The sequence below is a fragment of the Ambystoma mexicanum genome, chromosome 1q (assembly GCF_040938575.1).
Source record: "Ambystoma mexicanum isolate Mex_15411 chromosome 1q, UKY_AmexF1_1, whole genome shotgun sequence".
Lineage (NCBI taxonomy): Eukaryota > Metazoa > Chordata > Amphibia > Caudata > Ambystomatidae > Ambystoma > Ambystoma mexicanum.
The window spans coordinates 268,304,676-268,320,975 of NC_090922.1; positions in this window are offsets into that span (position 1 = coordinate 268,304,676).

Consider the following 16,300-nt stretch of genomic DNA (forward strand, 5'->3'; position numbering starts at 1 on the left):
GAAGTGTGCGGGAGCGGTCGGGAGCAGTGCTCCTATACTTTTTATTTTTCAGTTTCACTGTTCCTATACTTTTATTTTAAAAATAAACCGTTCCGGAACGGTTTAGTTTTAAAATAAAAGTGTAGGAAGAAGTTGAAGCTTGCACTTCAGTGCAGTGCACTGAACATAATAGGGGTGTTTGTTTGGGGGTTTGTATTGTGTGTGGGAGGGGGTGTGGTGATGGGGTTTGTGGAGAGTGGGGAAGACTTGCAGGGAACATAGCTCCACTACTTCTTTTCGTACACTTCGACCACTGCCTGGGAGAGGTAGAGGGAGAGAGAGGAGAAGAAGGGGGGAGTGTGGACAGGATGTCCGCGGTTTTAGTATTGAAATGTGAAGCCAGGGCCTGGGTGGGTGTAGAAGAGGTAGATACTACAGTAGGATTGGCCAGCTCCTTGCAGATTTTCAAAAGTTCAGCCATGTTGTTAGAGTCTGCAGAGGTGCAGGCCTGAATATGGACCCTCTTCTTAGGGAAGATGGAGAGTCTGTACTGCCTTTGGAGTAGGCGACAGGCCAGTTTGTCAGAGGGTGCACCCGATGCCCCCACTTCCGCTCAGCTACTCTGCACTTGATATGATATTGGTTATGATATGGCATTTAAAACGTGCCTGTACATAAGCTTTTCTAGGTGCAACAAGACAAGGAGTGAGAAAAAAACAACAATCTTAATAGGCCTTGTGTCATTCAGATCTCGCAAGTTCAGGGAAGTGGAAGGAGGAAGTGCTGAGGGGGGTGGAGAAGTGCAGGTAACTTGAAAGTGCAGACAGCAGGTGACTCAGTGCAGGTAAAACAGAAAGCGCAGCCAACGGGTGGCTCAGAGAGAAAGTACTGTAGGTTTGCAGATACAGTCCACAAGTGCTGTGGGAGCCAAGAGGCAGTGCAAAGTGCAACTGGACATCAGGAGCCTGGGCCCAAGTTCAGCGGGGCCAGGTGAACAGTTCGTGGAGCAGTCAGTACATCAGCAGGGGAGAGGAATAGATAAAAACAGAAGTGAAGAGGAAGGTCTTGAGTTGCTTCCGGAACCAGAGGTGGTGGAGGCAGGGAGGCAGTTCCCGAGGGTGGCTCCAGCCTTGTGGATGATGCAGAGGGTTGCGTATCAGAGCGGCCAGATCAGAGTCATACCAAGAGTTGTACTTGGTGGCAGGCTTCAGGCGGATCCTCATGACAGGGGCAAGGATATCCAGAGTTTTTGAGATAGAAAGGTAAAGGTTGGAAAGGGCTGTGTCAGAGTGGGAGTCAGCCTCAGCAGTAGGTGGAGTAGAGAAAGTGGAGGCAAAGGCGCCACTGACACTCGCTTCATAGGTTGAATGACCACAAAGGAAGGTGGCAGTGCAGGGTGGGCCTTTGCCAAGAGGACATGAAGGTTCAAGTGAGAAGAAAGAAGGGAGTGGTCAGTCCAGAGAGAGGAGTAGTAACAGGATTAGGGAGGGAGATGTCTGAAGAGATGAGAACAGCCAAGGTGTGTCCAGTTTAGTGTGTCTGACCAGAGGATGGAATGGAGAGGGAAAGAGAGTCACAAAGGTTGCGGGGAAAAAGGAGGGTTCTGGGGAGTTCAGGTGAATGATACCCAAGATGGAAAATCTGAGAGGGAGAGGAAAAGAGAGAGGATTTGAGGTCATCACATCTATATATGGCCAGGTGGACTGTAGATGGTGGCCAAGATCAGAGAGAGGCTGGGAGAGATAGAGAGCCTGAAGACCAGGAATTCCAAGGAGGAATAGGGCTGGATGGGGATGATGGAAGCAGGGATCCATTCAGGAAAGATCAGGGCCACTCCACCCCTGGGCCTATTGGGCCTGGGCTCGGGGAGGATCTTGTAGCCCTCAGTGAGGGGTGTGTCAAAACTCATAACAGAGCTGGCCTTGAACCATGTCTCTGTAAGAGCAAGAACATCCAGGTCCAGGAGCTCAAAGAGGTGGAAGATGTCAGTGGAGTGCTTGACACCCGAGCGAGAGTTGCCTCATGGGGCAGGTTGTCACTTTTGAAAGCCTTCTGGGGTGGGGGGGGGGGTTTACAGGAGAGGGAGGAGCCATTGAAATTGGCAGAGGAGCCAGAGAGGTGGAAGGAGGAGGCAGCAGAGGAGCCAAAGAGGTGGTAGGATGGGGTGGCGGAGGAGCCAAAGAGGTAGTGGATAGCAAGCAAGCCAGAAGAGTGGAGGCTAGAGCTGGCAAGGGAATTAGAGGGGAGGTGGCTGGGAAGGGAGCCAGAGAGGCAGTAGATGGCAGGGAAGCCAGAGAGGTGGAAGACGTAGGTGGTTGAGGGGCCAGATAGGTAGGAGATTGCAAAGGAGCCAGAAAGGTTGAGGAAGGAGTTACAGAGGAGCCATCAAAGTGGTCGAAGGAGTAGCAGGAGAAGGAAGGAAGTTGATGAGGAGAGGGAGGCACCTATCAAATAGTAGGAGATTGGGATTGCCAGAGAGGTGGAAGGAGGAGGCAGCAGAGGAGCCAAAGAGGTGGTAGGATGGGGTGGTGGAGGAGCCAAAGAGGTAGTGGATAGCAAGCAAGCCAGAGGAGTGGAGGCTAGAGGTGGCAAGGGAATCAGAGGGCAGGTGGCTGGGAAGGGAGTCAGAGAGGCAGTAGATGGCAGGGAAGCCAGAGAAGTGGAAGACGTAGGTGGTTGAGGGGCCAGAGAGGTAGTAGATTGCAAAGGAGCCAGAGAGGTTGAGGAAGGAGTTACAGAGGAGCCATCAAAGTGGTAGAAGGAGTAGCAGGAGAAGGAAGGAAGTTGATGAGGCAAGGGAGGCACCTATCAAATAGAAGGAGATTGGGCTGAGGGCACTGGACCATGACCGTGCCATTTACATAGACATTAATGATGACTCTGGAGGACAGGAAGGAGGCCAAGAAGACCTCCCACATGGGGCCACCATGAATGGAAGAAGAGGAGGACGGGAGAGAAGTGTGACTATATGAAGGGTCCATAGGTCGGGAGAAGGAGCAACAAAGAGGATTTCGGTGAGAGTCTGTCTGGAGGAAGCACTGACATAGATGTCAGCGATGGTAAGGCCTGGATTGGAGACCAGGGTATCCCTCTTGAGCTTCCTTCTTCCAGTCTTAGTGGGAGGAGTAGAATAGGAGATATAGAGGCAGTTGGAGGAGATGGGCTAAATTGAGAGCACCAACAAGCGTATAATAGAGGAAAGGGAAACGGCAGGAGCGTAGAGGAGATTACAAGAAAACACTGAACAGAGCTACACCACACAAGGTGCACAGGAGGGGATTAGGGATGGGGGGGGAACAGAGGGAAACAACAGGCAACATCAGAGCACAGACAGAGATGAGTAAACAAGGGCAGCAGATGAGCAGTGAGTGGAAACAGTATTGGGAGCCAACCAGGCTCATCTCAGCCTACAGAGGAAAAGGCCTAGAGGAAACCAGCAGTAACAAACAGAGTGAGAGGGAACCTAGAGAAGAAGAGAAAGGCTGTGTGGACACATACAGCAAGCCGTGTGCAGGGAAAAGCAGGAACACTTACCTATAGGGAACAATGCAGGAAAATACAGGTGAAATGCACAGAAACAGTGATAGAGGTCAAACATTCACGTGGAAGGAAAAAATGCAGAAGAATGCAAGAGAAATGCAGAGAATCAGTGGCAGACACAGAAAAAAACAAAGTTCACCTCATCGGGAGAGGGGAAACCTACTGGGTGCGTAGAAGCAGTGCAGAATGATACATGGGTTGAAATGGAAGTAAGAGTGAGGTAGGGCAGTTTAGTTGGACACAGTAATTGCTGCGCCCTCGCCTGCCCCTTTCTTACCTTGCGTTCGATGCTGGTCAATGGCTGCGCTGCATGCTGGCACTCTGTGTACCGACCCCTTCATCACCAAACACCTGCGTTGCACAACACTGTGCCCTTGGCCTGCGTGGGCTTTGCCACAGAGGGTCCCATCCTCAGCTCTTAAAGGTTCGAAAGCGTGGACGTAGCGCAACATGATACATATGGATGGGCAGAGTCTCCGGCGGTCCTGCATCGCACAACACAGCATTCTTGGCCTGCGTGGGCTACACGTCCTAGTGGATCAAGGCAACATCCTGACAAAAACATCCTTAGACAAGAAAGTCTATGCAATGTGCCAAAAATGAAATGTGGGTCAAAGCCAAAGAGACTCTAATTAACTTTTTCCACCAAGATGGCTGATCTACTTTGGGGAGAGAGGAAAGGACTAAGGACCAGAGTTCTAAGGGCAGCGTGTTCTAGCGTACTTACATTAATAATTACTACCATGGGACAGGTCCGTTAAACCTCATAGCGCATTTTCTGTTTCATTATAACACAATCTAATCTTCCATCTTGGCTGGGAGTTATCTGTTGGTGAGCGGGTGAACATTTTGCAGCCGTGACATCCCGAAAACCTCTGTAGGCTTGTGAGGGGAGCGGGGCAGGTTGGGGAGAAAAGTATACATATTGACGGGGCAAGGCAGATGGGGCCATGAGATTGTTACTTGTAAAAAGGAGCAGGAATAAGCAGAAATAAGTGGGAACCAACTCCCCCACCTCTGACTGATCCTTGAATCTGGTTCCTCCTCATAGGCTCATCCTCCTGGTTCCTTCAATTTAGAGAGCATTCTGCACAGACTCCCTTTGTACTTGAAGTCTCTCCACAAACTTGGGATAACAAGCATCAGCTTTGCTTGTTCATTCCAAGACCTTGGGTGTCTCAGAATTAATTTCACCAGGTCTCTCCCAGACCTTTGGTCTTTTAACATCAGCCTTGGTTTGTCACTACCAGACCATAACTTGAATGGGTGTGTACCCTCCTGCCACGGGTCAGTGAGGAAGCACTTTGCTTTACGAGTCCCTGTCTTTGTCTTTGTATCAGTTCCTAGGTCCACCTGTCTCTCAGCCGTTGGTTCTCCTTCGTTAAGGGACTCAGGTATATCCCTCGGGAGATCAGCTTCTGCACATTGGGCAAGAGGAGCGCTACCTGTGCCCAGTGAGCACAATTGTTGTGTATTCAGGGAAGGATGGCAAGATCACCAGCATCTCTCTCGCCTCCATCTTCTCTAGTGCTTCTTTCCCCCCTCCTTTTATAGTGCTGTAGCTGTTTGTGCAGTTGGCCAGTCCCTTAGGGTTGCATGTGGCTAGCAGTGTTCTGTTGCAAGGATTGGGATTTGTCCTGTTTCTTCCTTTGTCCAAACATTTGTCAACTTTGCCTATTTGGGAGAGTTCTATCACTTGTCGCGTACATCTCTATAGCCACGGTCAGCATGGCACTGCCATCATGGGACAGGTATTTGTTTTGAACAGGTGTTTGAAACGCTCTGGATTGCATGCGGCTTCCTTCTGATGCAGCTTTGCTTGACTGTGAGGACCGTGGTCACGTGAACATAGATGTTTGGCAACTCTTTTGGGCTTGGAAGCAGGGGCTATGCACTTGCATTCCTTGATTGTATGCTGTTTGGTGGGAAATGCATACTTTTCCGCCATGTGTGGGATCAACAAGGTATCAGGGCCAGCGTTATGTTCTAATTTATGACTTCAAAGCTTAATAGGCCTAAATATGAGTTTGGCTGTGCAATAAATAAGTGGGAATGTGGTGGTAACAGTAAACAAGTTTGGCAGTAAATTTGCAGATTTGCTGATGATTTACCACCAAACCTGTAATGAGGCCAAATGATTTCACAGGTGCCTGAGGTTTGAAAGATATTTTGGCATGGTAACACTTTTCAACATTCTCCAGGGGTTTTGGGAAGGAGGGACCTGTGGCACCCTCCTGGTTGTAACACTGTGCCTTGGTGAGGTGGCAAGCCTCTGGGATTCCACTCCTCCCGTCCTCTGGCAGGCATATCTGGAACGAGCTGGACCAACCATGTCCTTAGCAGCCCTCCCCCCACCAACAAGGTCTGGAGTTCCTGTAACTCAACACTCTACATATGCCTCTTCCAGCATCTATACATTGTTCAGGCCTGTTTAAACTGGCCCATGAATGAAGGCGTCCTCTCCACAGAAGCAAACACTCCTATATAACAAAAACAAAATTGCATATGACAACAAAAACAATAGAAATCCAGTGACCAAGTGCCCAGGCTACAGACCAGAACTAAGCCATTCCACTATCACCATCCACCCAAAAATGAATCCCCAAAATGTTAACTTTGAGGTTGTTCCAGGCTCAAAGACCAATTAAAGTGACCGACCAATAGACAGACTGACCGCTAGGCCAGTTTAAACTGCAGCCAGTGCAAATCAGCCCAATCTCTTCATGAGAACACTCCACAGAAGCCCTCATACCATACAGAGCCCAGGCTTTCAACCCTCTTAACCTACCCTAAAGCGTCCCAAGAACAATGCACTGCAGTCAGCAAGCCACACCTGCCCACAGTTTTGCCATTCTTGCCTGTATCCCTTGTCCTGTGATGGCAGCTGATGAGGGCACACAATATGAGTCACACCAGGCCCCGCACAAGTGCACCACACTGAAGCAGAAGGGCCGGCACCTGCTGAGTGGAGAAACAAGGACGGATCACCTGGATGAAACACACATGCCTTGAATGAATGGGAGCATACCTGCTCCCCATACTTCTATCATAAAAACTGCCGTCACATTGCGGACAATGAGGACCACAGCAACAGAGAACATTGGGAAATGCTCTGTATTAAAAGTGACCACAAGATATAACAGCAAAACCTTGCTTATGGTATGAGGGTCAGTGCATTTCACTGCAAAGCTTGCCATTGGCATGAGTACATGGACTTTTTCTTTTCTTTCCTATGCTTTCCTTCATTTTTGTTTGTTTCCTTTGTTTCCTTGCCTTTGCAACTCACTGCAGTGTCTCAAAGCACTAAGAAGCAAAGGTAAGGCCGTATGTTAGCAGGATAAAAAAACACAAAGAAACCAACAATTACATTAAATGGAAAGCACTATTTATTTTAAATAATAATACCTAAATCAGTTGCCAAAACGTGTCCACATTTTTCTTCCTGTAGTCAGGATATGGCACCCATTATTTAAATTAATAGCAATTTGCCAATGAATGAAGAGTGTGAAGGTTGGAGTCTTCTTGTCTTTGATTTCTGGGCCTTGTCCTTCAAAACAGCTTTCCATTCCCATCTTGCCAGTCGACCAACAGAAAAGCAGATTTGTATTTTATTTGGCGCAAATGCTGCCTTTGTGTTGCTATCATGCTGCGTTCCATTATTATTTGTTTGTTATGCTTTGAAATGGTTTTACTATGTTACTGCACTAGGTTAACCAATGCTATCTTCGCAATGCACTGCCCTACTTTGAAATGCTATGCTCTCTTAGGGTTGGTGATACACTGTGTTATGTTATGCTGCGCTGTATCATGTTAAAGCAGTGGGGTATGTTGCGTAATGGTGGTCTATTAGGAAAAAAAGTTGTGTCCCGCTAAACTATATGCAAGTTTTATTAAACATAGTGAAACATAGTTACACAGCAACAATAACGAGTTACAGTCATTAATTGGGAAGATTGAGCAGAAAAACCTACTACATGAGGACGAGAAGTAGAAAAAGACATATGTGAATATTATAATAGACATATCAGATTTTAAATAGGGGCCAAGACACAAACAAACAAGAACAAACTTAAACAAAAGGATGGGGAAGGGGAGGGAAACGGGATAATAAGCTAAAAAGACATTAGTGTTTAAGAAAGAGGTGCATCAGCAGAGCGAAAGTAGAGAAATACTTTCCTTTTCAATATAGGTTTGCATTGTAGACAAGGGGGAGAGGCAATACAACCTTCTAATCTGTGAAGATTACAAATAGAGTTCCAACAAGTCTTATGATTTAAATGATCAAATTGTTTCCAATTAACAGTAATAGTTTGGATAGCTACTAAAAAAAAAAGATCAAACAAATGGCAAGTATTGATCTGTAATATGTGTTGCAAGAGTGCACTCCCAAATAAGAGAATTGTGAAGTTAAAATCATCTTACACTTTTAAAATGATTTTCAGAGTATGTCAAACATTATCCCAAATCTTTTTAACAACTGTACATTCCACAAACATGTTTGAACGAAACTTCTTCATCTGTACAGCTCCAGCACTTGTCATTTTGAGCAATCTTACACTTGAAGAGTGTAGTGAGGTGATAAAAATTCTATGATGAAAGAAATACAGTGTTTGAATCAAACTGGCAGATGAGGTCATCATAGAGATTTTCTTCCAAACCAAAGGTCAACGCCTTTCTTCATTATTTAAAGAACAATCCTATCGCCAAACTGTCTGTGACCCCCACTGAGGATCAGAGGTATAGCTGACAGAAAGGATCTTATAGTAAATAGAGGTAGTAAAATAAAGATTATGCAAATGTTTAAGTTTTTCATCACTAGGGTAAGATGCGTTTGACATTAGGGTCTCAAGGTTATCCGTCAAAGCATTAATCAGAATGGAGTATTGATGCCAAAAGGATATTGGAGTGGAAACCTTCACTCTGAATTCATTGAAGGTAAGAGGTATTCCCTGATTAAATTATTGATGTACATATTCAATACCTTTGTAAAGCCAAGCTTTCCAAAAGACCATTTTGACATTTACACATATCAAGTCATTAAACCACAGATATTGCAAAACAAATTGGGAAGAACATGCAGTGTATAGTGTGAAGGCATCATGAAGCAAGACACAGACAACAGACTTAAAGTTCCAACAAAAGATTTTTTTTAACTTAAATGAGAGGATGGTAAAAGGCCTGAAATGGCCCATGGTAAGGTGGGTTTTCCCTACCTGAACAAAACTAAGGAAAGTCTGAGTCAAAGAGTTCAACTTAAAAGTATGTCTGTGTCCAAACCCTGTACTGGCCCTCGCAATTAAAGCTAAACAGTGTGTAGGGATGTCGATATTCAAAGAAATGGTGATCAACACAAAGTCTGAGGTTCTTTCAGCTCACAGCCTATTCTTCTGCTCCCCATCCCCAAGATCAAGACACTTCCATAAAAAGGTCTTAGGATTTACCTTGTTCAAGTTCAGATAGTTCCACAAACTTCTCAGGGCTCCTTTCCTCAAGTTCAAAGCAACACCATTCAAACAAAAGGGTCTTGACGCCCCATCCCCAAGATGATACGTGTAGTTCATCAAGTATTAGGGCTCCCTTCGAACAAGACTTGAACGTAGCAGCCAATATGTAATTCTGTCTATTAAAGTTCAGCTTAAAACTGGGTCAACCTGACCCTCCTTCTGGTTTGCTTCACCAGTTCACTTGGTTGTTTCCACCATGTCTTTATCTTCATAATGCAGGGCACACTGGTCTAGGTGGAGTTATCAGACCACACAGTCCACCCATCACAAGTTGCGCAACCAGGATACCCTCTGGCTATTCAGCCCACATAGGTTCCTCGGCACATGCCCCTGTGTATACAGTCACGTAATTCTTAGGTTTTCCATTAATTCAGTGTTCAATCTGCTTGGGGTAGCAATGTTTTAAAACTTACATTCAGTTCAGCATTTAATATGTGTTGTTTAACTCTGGTTAGAACTTTCTATTCAGTATTCAATATATGTAGTTTTAAGGCTGTTTTCAGCTTCCATTTATTTTGGTATTCAATTGGTAAAATTGAGTGCTAATCTTCACTTCCGCTCAATTTGTTATTCAATACATAGTGTAGCGCAATTTAGAAACTTCCATTCCGTTCGGCATTCAATATGTACTTATCGTGCTTTGAAATTTTCGTTCATACGCCACTTTGTTGCACTCAGCCCGCCTAGAGCACCCCGGTTTCCAAGTGTCTTTCCCCAACACTCACTGGTCAGCTGTATCTTTCTCCGGTGACTCTTGCTGCTTTCTCTGGCTTCGCAGGCTGGCACTCTAAACCCTGCGAACCCCGCTTGCATGTCCATTCCACTTCTGCATGCGCCGGCAACCCTGTTGCCTCTGGGTGGAAGCGGACAGCGCCCTTGACATGCTGCAGGTGTGGAGGTATAATTAGGCTTGCCTGACCATAATTAAGAGGACTTGTCTGACTCTCACCATACTTTACAGGCATCTTCCTCCTCTCAGTACCAGAGTGGTATAATAAAGGTGTAGTGTTCATTACTCTTAGTCTCCTCTTCCTCGTCTCAGTACTTTCAAGTGTTAAATGTGGGGAAATGAGGGGAGAGGTCTTGCAATAATCCATAAAGGTCGGGGGACAGCTAGGTTGGTCAAGATTAGGAAAAGGGGATACCATATCTCACCTGAGGATACTCCACTCCCAAACTCCAAGCACACTCCACCCAGGTGATCCTCCCTCACTTCTCCACCCACAGGGTCAGGATCCAAAATCGGTGGCTTTCCCAAAGCACCTGAGAAGAGGATCCAGCAGGAGTGAGAATACCCCAATAGGTACATTATAATATGCTTGGTGGAAATAATAACATTGGTGAATTTAATAAATATGTTCATCCTAGTAAACATATGATAATCTGTATGTGATAGAGGAAAAACAGCATTGTTTTGCAACCGTAACCAAGCTGGTGCATTGTTAAAATTGATAGGTGCAAAACACTTTTGGGCTTGTCTTCACACAAAAGGAGAGTGGTATTTTATCAAATCTGTTAACGCTACACCCCCATTCTGAGTAGATCTCTTAAGTTTATTCAGCGAGATTCTATGTTTTTTTCTGCCTCATAAAAATGTAGCCAGACATATATCAATTGATTTATAACCTTTTGAGGTAAGAGATACAGGAAGCAAATATATGATGTATAAGACAATCCGAGATATCATCATTTTGATAGTCTCCAAATGACCCCACCAAGACAAATGTTACGGGGGGCATGAATCTGTAAGATCTCTAATCCTGCACAATACAATACTCTTATTTTCTTTAATAATGTCTTTTGTTGAAGAGGAAATAGGAATGTCCAAACATTGGCACCATTCCATGCCATAAGCTTGGACGTGTTGTTTAGAGCAATAAACATTAATGGGTAACATGTCATATTTTTGGGCAGTAAAAGAACATCATCTGCATAAGCAGCTAGTTTAATTTGCTCATCTCTGGAATTAATGCCCTGCATTGTTGGGTCAAGTCTTATAATGTCTAGAAATGGCGCAAGGACTAATATAAATAGAAGGGGAGAGAAGGGGGGCACCGTTGTCTAGTACCTCTGAACAGGGGAAAATATGACATTTGTCAGTAAATAAAAATAGCCATACTCTGGTTAGTGTATAGCACTTTAATCATGGATAAAAATGGATCACTAAGACCATGCCACCTGAGTGCATCAAACAAAAAATCCCACTCCACCCCGTTGAATGCTTTTTCCGCATTCTCAAGAATAACTGTCTTATCTTCTTCACTCTCACCTGAAGAAGAAGTGGAGTGGTCTGAATCCGATGGCCCAGCAGCAGGGTCTGACTTCTTCCTTTGGGAAGAGCCCTAAGAGATAGGATATGTTCTGTGAGGTAGCCACTATGTCCTGAAGATGTCAAAACAGAAGGACAAATTGGCTTACCCCCCCCCCCCGGTAGCAGCCCAAGTAAAGGGGAAAAGCCTTAGGCACAAAAGCCCCTGTGGATGTTGGCTGGTAGAGCTGGATACAATGTGGATCCAAGAAGCAGTATCCAAAAGCAGGGTGGAGGCAAGGGATCCACACGGAAGCCGTAGAACTGAAGGAAGGGTAGCACAACAAAAGGAGCAAGAGCACAGCACATGAGGAAGGCTGGGGAGCACAAGCAGGAGGATCAAGAAGCAGAAGAAACACAGGGGGAGGAGGCAGGATAGGATGCAGAAACATGTAGAGAAACTAGCATCTTACCCGGTGGAGAGAAGCACAGGGTTGCACCGCGCCGGCTTCAAAGAACGGATCTCAGATAAGAATGGCGGGCAGCCATAATGGATAAAGAACTAAACTGCGCACCGTGAAATGGTGCCAAAGCGTGGTGGAACAAGCTAATGGTGGCATGTCCACCTGTTGCAGTGCTTCCAAAAAGGAGTGCTCATGACAGTATACTCCCTCCTATGGGTGCAGGTGTTTACCCGCGTGAAGGAAGTGGAAGCACTGGATAAGACTTTTCGCCTTGACTTTCGAAACAGGCTCCCAGGAAGAAGAAGAAAAGCCCTTCCATCTTATCAGATACTGAAGCCTTCCTTTCCTGTATCTGGAAACACAGATCCTTTCTACTTCATATTTGTCAGATGAGGGATCGATTCTGTTTTCTAGCTGGTCTCTTCCTTTGAAACTTGTCAGGAATAAAGGTCCGTAACAAGGAGGCATGAAACACAGGATGTATGCGTTGTAGCTCTTTAGGCAGACGTAACTTGAAAGCAACTGGATTGATCTGTCTGATAATGAGAAATGGTTTGATATACCTGGGAGACAGTTTGGAAGGTTGGACCCACGGGGGAAGATATTTGTTAGATAGCCAAACGGAAGAACCCGCTTTCCAATTTTGTACTTTCCTCCTCCAGGCATTGGCTTGCATTCGGTACCGTTGTCAGCTCTCTTTCAAGTACTCATAGGCCTTCTTTTGACAGGCAGAGATGGAATCCAATAGAGCATCCACTGAAGGGAGGTTGGTAGATGGGAAACCTGAGGAAGGGAACGCCGGGGATGTTTTCCATAGAGACAAAAAAAGGACTCATCCCTATTGCAGAATGACAAGTAGGCAAAATATCCACCCAGTTGTTCTGTTCAGTATTCGTAAAAGAGCTGAGGTATTGCTCCATTGTGTGGTTGACTCACTCTGTCTGACTGTTTGATTGAGGGTGATACCCAGAGGTAAGAGCCCTGTCTCTACCAAGTAAATGAAAGAATGTCTTCCAGAATAGGGATGTGTATTCTGTTCCCTGATCTGAAAGAATGGTGTTGGGAAGTCTGTGTAACCGAACCACGTACCGTAGGAACACTTTTGCCATTTGCAGGCTGTTGGTACACCTTTCAAAGGGGAAAAATGTGCCATTTTAGTGAAGCTGTCCACCATAACCATAATAGCTGTACAACTTTGAGACGGCGGGAGATCTACCACAAAGTCAGTAGACAAATGAGTCCAGGGTTCTGTAGATAGTGTAGGTTGAACTAACAGACCAATAGGTTTAGCAGTGGAATACTTGTTCATGAAACATACTAGGCAGGATGATACATAGCTCTTTATATCTTGATTCATGGAAGGCCACCAAAATGACCGGCATACCAGATCAGTACTGGGAGCAATACCCTTGTGTCCAGAGATTTGGGTATCGTGTTCCCAAGAGAGAACTTGGAGCTGAAGTGGTCTTGTAGGAATGCAAAAATGGTCTTCTAAGAAATACAGTACGTCTTTCTTTATGAATCTGTGGGGGTTTCTTGAGTAATAAGCATGGTGATTGATGTCAGTCACTTCCTTAACTTTCAGAAGAAATGTTGTGACTGGAAAGATGAATTTGTCTTTGTGGAACATGTTTTCTCATATGGCCCATACATTGTTATTACCGTAGGACATTGTGACAAGCTGTCCGCAATTAGATTCTTGGTACCAGGAATATAGGTGAGAAAAAACTCAAATTAAGCGAAGAAAAAGGCCCATCTGGCTTAATGCCTGTTAACACAGGCCATATGCTGTAGTACTCGGAGGTTACAGTGATCTGTTCGGATTTCGAAAGGGTGGATCTAGCCTTGTAGAAGATGTCTCCACTCAATACAGGCGAGTTTGATGGCCAACAATTCCCTCTCTATGACCAAATAGTTGGCTTCAGTGGTCTTCAAGGTCTTAGAGTAATAGGCAATGGGATGTTCCTCACCTTCTAGGGATTGTTTTAGCACCACACCTATGGCACCCACTGAGGCATGCGTTTCAACAATAAAAGGGAGTCCTTGGTTGGCTTGTTGAAGGATGAGTACAGAACAGAACCTAGTCTTGAGTTCTTGGAAGGCCCTTTCCTCATTGTCATTCTAGATGAATGACACATCCTTCTTCAAGAGGGCGGTGATGGGGAGAACCAGTTCAGAAAAATTCCTAATGAATTTACGGTCAAAATTTGCCAGCAGAAGACTGAGACGTCCAATTTAGGATAAAGGACACCTTTCTTGGATCCATCTCTGCCCCTTGATCGGATAGAATATAGCCAAGATAAGGGACTGATGTGGCTTCAAAAATACATTTTTCACACTTGGCTAGCAGACTATGGAACGATAGACGTCTTAACACTTCGGCCAAATGTTCCTTATGTTGTTTCAGATTGGAGGAAAACACAGAAATGTCATCCAGATAGATGATCACAGATAAGAAGAGGAGGTCAGCAAACAGCCGGTCCATGAACCTTTGGAAAATAGAAGGGAATTGATGAGGCCAAAGGGCATAACCCTATATTCGTAATGACCGAGCTGGGTACAAAATGTTGTCTTCCATTCATCTCCCGCTTGTATGCGCAGTAGATGGTAGGCTCCTCTTAAGTCCAACGTATTGAAGATTTTATCTCCTTGTACAGCCTCCAAGATGTCCCTTAAGAGGGGCATGGGATAGCGATCCCGAATAGTGACCTTATTAAGGCATCTGTAGTCAATGCAGGGCCGGAGTTCTTGTTTGTCCTTCTTGGCTATAAAAAGCAGGGACGCGCCTGCTGGTGACTGAGAAGGTTGTATTAAGACGTTCTGGAGATTGATGTCTAGCTACTCCTTGAGGGCCTTTTTTCCAGTAATGTTACAGAATACATCCTGCCAAAAGGTGCTAATGCGCCCGGAATAGGCATATAGCACAATCTTTGGCTCTATGAGGAGGTAAAGCTCTTGGAACCTCATCCTTAAATACCTCTGAATATTCCTTATAATGCTGGGGAATGCAATTTACAGCCATGATTTCATTTGAAGAACAGGTTGCATGGTCTTCTGTTTCAACAAGAGCGACATGACAGTTCATCCTACATTTTTCAGATTTGAAGGATACTGTATTTAAGGAGCAGTAAATAAAAGGATTATGTAAACACATCCAAGGGATTGCAAGAATGACAGGAAAGTGTGCTGCCCAGATTATATCAAAAGTAAACCTTTCTTCATGACTGAATATAGATACTTGCAGAGATTCTGAGGTGTGAGTAATGGGACCGAACATCGTGGAGTACCATCACTTTCTTCCACTGGTTGATCAGTTAGACTTGGCTAGCAGTGGCACCCTTTCCTTCTCAGTCCACTATACGTCGATGAAATTTCCCATAGCTACACTATCCAACAAAGCGAACACCTTTTGTTCTTGTTTGTCACCCCATTTTAGGATGATTTGCACAACCATGAGACGGGAGTCTAGGCTTCTTTCTTGGGAGCCGATAGCCCTAATGGGACCAGAACTTGAACCCCGGCTAGTGATCCCTCCTAGGGCTGGGGTTGATCGTTTCTTAATCTCCTTGGAGGAACCTCAGGGCAGTCTCGCAATAAATGTCCTTCCGAAACGCAATAGAAACACAGTCCCTTGTCTCTTCTCCTCTTCTTTTCAGAAGGGGTTATAGGACCCATTGCTATACCTATCTGCATAGGTTCCTCAGTGTGAGTGCTTTCTCGTGGAGGTGGACCCAGAGTTTGTAGAGGGGAAGAGGAAACAGGTTTTCAAGATCTTCTTTTCTCAGTCTGCCTTTCTGATAAACAGAAATCAGTCTGGAGTACCAGAGTGAACAGTTCTTCCAAGGTGTTGGGACGGATGGTTCGAGCCAACTCGTTCTTAAGATCTTCATGTAAGCCTCTTCTAAACACAGTAAATTGTACCGATTCTAGCCACTGGGCTTCTGCTGCTATCCGTTTAAAGACAGAAATGTAGGACATCAGATCCGAGGAGCCTTGTTTGAAGTCTATCAGGGATTCTACTGCAGTACAAACCACCTCTGGTCTCTCAAACGTTTGTCTTAGTAGAGCTAAAAAAGCATTGAAGTCTTGTAGTAGGGGTGACCAAAGGGGTAGCCCAGGCTAGGGCGTTACCAACCAAATTGGAAATCAACATTCACACTCTCAATCAGTCTGATGCATATGCTTTGGGTCTGAATGTGAAATAGACTATACATGCCTCGAGAAATTCCTTGAGCCTTTTTAGGAGAGCCCTCATACTTTCCGGAAGCCAGTTGGAAGGATGGAAGATCAGTATGATGAGTGTCTCTGGCAGCTACCAACTGCCGAAGAACAGTGTTTTTTCGACTTTCAGCTCCTGAACCTCCATGGATAGCACTTTTACTGCAGAGATGAGCTCCTGAACCTGCTCTGCGTTAGCCATCGCAGATCAGCATTGCAAACTCTCAAGAATAACTGTGTTATCTTATTCACTCTCACCTGAAGAAGAAGTGGAGTGGTCTGAATCCGATGGCCCAGCAGCAGGGTCTGACCTCTTTCTTCAGGACGATTCCTTCTTCTCTAAGAGA